Below are 7,403 nucleotides of genomic sequence, written 5' to 3'. Positions count from 1 at the left end.
GTTAGATGGGATGACGTTATAACGTATTACGTTATATGGTATGACGTTATTACGTATTACGTTATATGGGACGACGTTATAACGTATTACGTTATATGGAACGACGTTATAACGTATTACGTTATACGGGATGACGTTATAACGTAATAGGTTATATGGTATGACGTTATAACGTAGTATTTTATTGGTATGGCGTTATAACGTTATATGGTATGACGTTATAACGTATTACGTTATATGGTATGACGTTATAACGTATTACGTTATATGAGACGACATTATACCATATTACGTTAGATGGGATGACGTTATAACGTATTACGTTATATGCTAAAACGTTATAACGTATTACGTTATATGTTATGACGTTATAACGTATTACGTTATATGGGATGACGTTATTACGTATTACGTTATATGGGACGACGTTATAACGTATTACGTTATATGGGACGACGTTATAAAGTATTACGTTATATGGGATAACGTTATAACGTATTACGATAGATGGGACGACGTTATAACGTGTTACGTTATACGGGATGACGTTATAACGTAATAGGTTATACGGTATGACTTTATAACGTAGTATTTTATATGGTATGGCGTTATAACGTTATATGGTATGACGTTATAACGTAATAGGTGATATGGTATGAGGTTATACCGTATTACGTTATATGGTATGACGTTATAACGTAGTATTTTATATGGTATGGCGTTATAACGTTATATGGTATGACGTTATAACGTAATAGGTGATATGGTATGAGGTTATACCGTATTACGTTATATGGGATGACGTTATAACGTATTACGTTATATGGGACGACGTTATAAAGTAGTACGTTACATGGGATGACGTTATGACGTAATAGGTTATATGGTATGAGGTTATACCGTATTACGTTAGATGGTATGACGTTATAACGTAATATTTTATATGGTATGGCGTTGTAACGTTACATGGTATGACGTTATAACGTAATAGGTTATATGGTATGACGTTATACCCTATTAAGTTATATGGGATGACGTTATAACGTAATAGGTTATATGGTATGAGGTTATACTGTATTACGTTATATGGGATGACGTTATAACGTATTACGTTATATGGTATACCGTTATAACGTATTAGGTTATATGGTATAACGTTATAACGTATTGCGTCATATGGTATGACGTTATAATGTATTACGTTATATGGGATCACGTTATAACGTAATAGGTTATATGGTATGACGATATAACGTAATACTTTATATGGTATGGCGTTATGACGTTATATGGTATGACGTTATAACGTAATAGGTTATATGGGATGAGGTTATACCGTATTATGTTATATGGTATGACGTTATAAAGTAATATTTTATATGGTACGGCGATATGACGTTACATGGTATGACGTTATAACGTAATAGGTTATATGGTATGACGTTATAACGTATTAGGTTATATGTTATGAGGTTATACCGTATTACGTTATATGGGATGACGTTATAACGTATTACGTTATATGGGATGACGTTATAACGTATTACGTTATATGGGACGACGTTATAACGTATTACGTTATATGGGACGACGTTATAAAGTAGTACGTTACATGGGATGACGTTATGACGTAATAGGTTATATGGTATGAGGTTATACCTTATTACGTTAGATGGGATGACGTTATAACGTATTACGTTATACGGGATGACGTTATAACGTAATAGGTTATATGGTATGACGTTATAACGTAGTATTTCATATGGTATGGCGTTATTACGTTATATGGTATGGCGTTATAACGTAATGGGTTATATGGTATGAGGTTATACCGTATTACGTTATATGGGATGACGTTATAACGTATTACGTTATATGGGATGACGTTATAACGTATTACGTTATATAGGATGACGTTATAACGTATTACGTTATATGGGATGAGGTTTTATTGCATAGCTTCTCTGTGCTGCTGTAAAGTATTGGTTTGTTTCTGTATTCAATTATTATGGGCGTATGGTCGGAGGTAAGCTCGAGGCTGGGTGCTATGTTTAGTTTATTTGCGTTTAGTCCCTTTGTAACTGCAAAGTCTAGCAGGTCAGGTATTTTGCTCAGGTCTGTCGGCCAGTATGTCGGTCTTCCTGTGGATAATATATTGAGGTTATTGTTTCTAATGTATTTTTCTAAGGTTCTACCTCGAGGTGTAGTGATTCTTCATCCCCATAGTGTGTGCTTTGAATTGTAGTCTCCCGCTGCAATATACTTGTCACCTAAGTGTCGAAAGTACTCTTCCCACATTTGCGTTGTAGTTTTGTGTCGCGGCGGTACGTATACTGCTGACAACTGCAGTTGGTTGCTGTTAGTCTGTACGGTAACGGTGGTTGCTTGTATATGTTCCTTACTGACCTGACTGTGTAGGTGATGTTTAATGTTTTTTATTACTACTGCCATCCCTCCGTGTGCTTTCCCTGGAGGATGCTTGGTGTCGCATATGGTGTAGTGCGGTATTTTTATATAGCTTTTCATTGTGAGGTGTGTTTCTGAAACGAGTAGTATATCGATGTTGTTGCTATACAGGAATGTTTTAGTTTCTAGGGCCCTTTGTTGTAGGCCGTTAGAGTTCCAGGTTGCTATTTTAAGCGTGTCTATTTTTATTTTTTGCTCATCACGTTAGTAAGTAATTGTAACATGTCTGTTATCTGCTGTGTTTGCTGTCTGAGGAGTTCGTTTTGTTCGCTTATCATTTTTGTGAGTATTTCGGTGTCTTTTATGGAATGTTTTATTAACTCTTTGATTTCTGTAGCGTCGTTGCTGTGGTTGTTCTATTCTTGATTATCTAGGGGTGACGACCGGTTGACTATTTGCGCGTAGCTTCGGTTTTTGACGGTATTGGTGTTAGTGTGGTTATTGTTCATTACATGCTGTGTATTTGGTGCTGACATAGATTCTGTGTTGTCTTGTTGCGTGTGGAAATTGTTGTGTGTCCTGTTTCGAATCGGCGGGAAGAGTTTGCTTTGTAGTTGTTTTCTGACTACGCAGCCTTTGTAGCTGGCTTGTGTTCGCCGGGCTTCTGTTGCAGTAGTTTTTTGTGTGTCCGTATTGTTGACACCGCATGCGTTGTGGTATATCTTTTCTATGTCTGGGTGGCTCGACTGTGATTATTGTGTTTGAGATTTTTTTAATTTCAAATTTTTCTTTGTTGTTGCTTTTCGGTTCTAACTCTATTAGGAATAGCGATAGTGGTTGCTTAGTGTCAAATCTGGCTAAATTGTTGATCGTTCTTACCTGGTGTCCGATCTTGGCCAATTCCTCGCATATTTTGTTTGTATTTGTTTCGGACTGTAGACCTCTGATTACTGCTTTGCAGCTCTTGTCGGATTTGGGTTGGTAAGTGTGATACCCAGCGTTTTCTTCCTTTAGCGCTTTAGTTACTTTTCTGTAGGTTTCTGGGGTATTAGTTTGTACTTTTACCTGGTCCAGTTTGAGCTGTTTGATAGTGCAGTTTTCTTTTCCTGCCGTGCTGTTTAGCAGATCAATGAGGAGGTCTATTATTTTTGCGTCTATGTAGATTGGTGGTGGCTTGGGAGTGTGTGTTCTTGGTTTTTCTGTAGGGTCTGTGTCCATCTCTTCTGTCAGTGAGCTGAAGGAGTTTTGTGTAGGAATTTCTTGTAGCCATTGTTGACTTTCTGTTTCTGTGGTCCTCCTATCGTTTGTGTTTGTGTTTATTTTTCTTTTTTTGCTGGGAGTTACAGTTCTCCAACTTTCGTTATGTTGTGGTAGGTCCTTGTTAGTATTGCTCTTTACGTCGTCTTCTTGTATTATTTCCATTTCTATTTCTTTTGTATTTGCGCAGTCCTGTACTTCTCTTGTTTTAATTGGGCTCTGTTGGTCTACTGCCCTGCTTATAGTGTATGTTTCTCCTTTGTTTAGTATTCTTATTGATGGTACTTTTTCCATCCTCGATTGGTTCTGTTGCTCTACTCTTGTCGCACAATGTCTGAGGCACTATGTTTCACGTACGCATAGCTCGACTGCTCGGGCAGAACTCGTTCTTCAAAATTGATGAACTTTTTAAAGAGGATCTTTACCTTTCTAGGCGGTAATGCCTGAACAACTGCTCTCTCTAGAACTTTCCTGTAAATACAAATTATTAGAAGATAAATTCTGTATGAAATTAAAAAGACAAAATATAGTTGAAAAAATATTTTTACCTTGCTATATCAGTATCATTAGATTTAACTAGAGAATCAACATAACAAGACCATATATCCACCTGTTTCGGATAAGAACTTAGAATTTGCTCAAACAGAGTTACTGCTCTCTCTTTATTTCTGTAGTGTACATACGTTCAGATGCTGGCAAAGATTGGAATGCTCTCTGCATAATATGCCTCGATTTGTCCCTCAAACCCATTTTTAGCAACCCTTCTCCACAATTAAATCACATCTCGGGAATACAGTTAAATTTTCCAATCATGGTATTAATTGTTTTCTCTAGTTCCATCTGCCTGCTAGCCTCGACATGAACAGTCAACATGTGACTGTATACTTTCAGTGAATCGTTAGACTTCACTGCCTCTTGAAAAACATCATTCAGTGCTTTAGGAAATCCGAATTTAGACTCCAAATTCAACCAAGCCTTCCAAACGTTTAATTTTTCCTTCTGTTCCCTGAAATTAATCGTTTTCACCGCTCTTCTTGCAACTGCTCTTGCTTTCTCGATTTCTGTTGTTTGTAAATGATATTCCATATACTGTAACCATACTATTGAACTGTCTAGACTAGCTAAAACTAATCTGTCGAACTGATGTACAGAATTTGGTAACTGGTTATTGGCGAGTGCTTCTTCTCTTTGACGTATTTCACGTTTCTCCTGTCTTTTTTGTTCTCGACGTTCAGCGGCACATAATTTCTTATTTCTCAGATTTGGTTTTTCTTCTACTTCATCTTCACTATCGCAAGATGACTCTTTATCCTGAAGGAGAGTTGAGTCAGCATATTTCAAATCTTCTTCGGAAGCTTTGGTATCTTCCAGTTTAATCTTTTCTTCTCCTGTTTGTTCAACACACATTCTCTTTGAATATTCCTTTTCTAAATCTTTCTCTGGTTTTTCTCTGTTTCGTTTCCCTTTGTTTTTCATGTTTCGTCTTCCCGTAACTTTTCAATTTTTATTTTTTTGGCGAGTGCCACGTACTCTTGATTTTGCTTCTTTCTTTTTAAGTTATTATTATCATCCGATTTCTCTCTCACACAACACTTCTTTTCAAATGCAGATTTTATGACGCTGAGAGGCATAATATCGGATTTTTTGAAATTTAATGAGGTGTAACATTTAATTTTAGAATGAATAGTATAAGGTGTTAGATCTGGCAGTAAACTATTTATGTGACGACGTACAGGTATCGCAGCTAAAGTTCCGTTGCCAATACCTTGAAGGAGCATCAGGATAAACCAATTTGTCACCATTAAGATTCTACCACGTAGCAATTTACCGTCAGGAAATTGTATTTGCTTATTTTGTTTGGCACTTATTTTGGCACTTATGCATTATTAACGATAACGTGGTCGATTGGACAAGCTCGTGTACGTAATTTTTCCATATAATCGTCCCAGAAATTTTGTCCCCTATTTTTTTATTCTCAGAGTAATGATTCTTAGACACTATACCTAGCAAGTTATTCTGCAATTGAACAACCAACCAATCAGGCGTAATTTTTTCAATCTCTCCAGTAACTCTCTGCCCTAATTTGACAGATGCAATGGGTCTGTTTTTGTAATATGAATTCCTTGAAAGTTCTACTAATTTATTAAAATACAGGATTAATGGATTCAATGCTGCCACTATTCTACTTTTAGGATTAGATGGACCATCGTATATTTTCTTTAGCGGTAATGTTAGTCTTAATTGTTGTTCTTTCCTGTTAATAGAAAATATTTTTGCCAATAAAATTTGGTTTGTGTGCAGTAGATTAAAATTACTAACGTTACTATGGGACACATATCCAAATGGCGTATATTCTGCAACTGGAAAAATAAGTCTTATACCAGTCTTATACCCATATCCTTGATCGTACAAGGTATACAGTCTCCTATTTTCAGTTTTTCAAAATTCCTGTACCTTCCTTGAGTTGCAAAAGTCCTAGTTAAAATTAAATTAGGTACTGTAGCAAATAGAAGAGCTGAAAGTGTATGACCAGGAACATATTTTGATGCTAGTAGAGCTGCAATCTCCATACAAGGTGACATGTGACCATCTAGTAAAAATCCTGTACTAACAGTTTGTCCTTTATATCTACTGACTCTTAAATATAATCCCTGAGCGGATGATTCTATTATTGTGCCCTCTACTTCTTCACCAATATCGAATGTTGCTTCTTCAACTTTTATGTCTTGATTAGCCACATTTAGAACTACTTTTCCCGAATCTGTGTTCACTGTTTGAATTTTTACCAAAATTGTTTGTCCAGCTGAATAGTTTCAATTTACGTTAGATGTTTCCAGCTCGAGGGCAGTATGTGGAATCCAACCTTTGACATCCCCGAAAAACTTTACCAATATTCCACGCTTATGTATTTGAACGATAGTTGCGTGGTGTTTCGAGTCAATTTTCGCGTCTTGTATGTTTCCTAAAATGGGCAAGTCACTCGTTATTAAAGACCTTTTCAAAGTGAGATATACTTTTTTCGGCCTATATAAAGGAACAAGACTCTTGCTTCTACTTCTTTGTCGACTTTCAGCTTTTGTAAGGGACTTAGATCTTCGTCAGATATATGATCTGGTGGAATTTGAACATTAAATTTACCAAGTTGTACATTAACGAAATCATTCAGTTTATCAATATTTGTAATCTTTACATTTACCACGTCGCCAGGTTTAAATGTTATATAGTAAATGACAACGTACATATTTTATAAACTGGCACATACAATCGTTTAGTGTAATGGTCGGGGTATCTACGTGTACTCTCTAAGTCACAAGTTAAGTAATTGCGAAGGCATATTAAGTTGAGTTATAAGTTTCAATTCCAACGAAGTAAGAACCTAATCCTTCTCATTCGCGCAAGCGAGAGAGCGGGAATCAAAGACTAATGTAAAATAATGCCTAGCATAATGCTAATGCCTAGCATAATGCTAATACCACGTACCATATAGTTGCTGAAACTTTTATGCTTCATACATAGACATAAACATAAATTGTTTCAATATAAATATTAATAATAAATATTAATTGAATGAATATAGATAACAATGACCACTATAGGTTTCATATATGAAGTATTAGACCGAACGAGGTATGAAATATACAAGATATAGTACTCCTTATAACATTTATAATAAAACAATCGTCTGCTCAGATTTAATTTTTTCAATTTATAAAAATATGAATTTACACAAACACTCGCAC

The 7,403-nt window shown here is 35.8% G+C and overlaps 1 pseudogene; it reads right to left on the bottom strand.

The window, feature by feature from the left end:
• Positions 1–2,214: 2,214 nt before the first annotated feature.
• Positions 2,215–7,108, bottom strand: LOC117161896 (rRNA biogenesis protein RRP5-like; annotated as a pseudogene).
• Between the last annotated feature and the right edge of the window lie 295 nt (positions 7,109–7,403).

The sequence above is a fragment of the Bombus vancouverensis genome, chromosome 7 (genome assembly GCF_051014615.1).
Source record: "Bombus vancouverensis nearcticus chromosome 7, iyBomVanc1_principal, whole genome shotgun sequence".
Classification (NCBI taxonomy): domain Eukaryota; kingdom Metazoa; phylum Arthropoda; class Insecta; order Hymenoptera; family Apidae; genus Bombus; species Bombus vancouverensis.
This window is presented reverse-complemented; position numbering and strand designations above follow the sequence as displayed.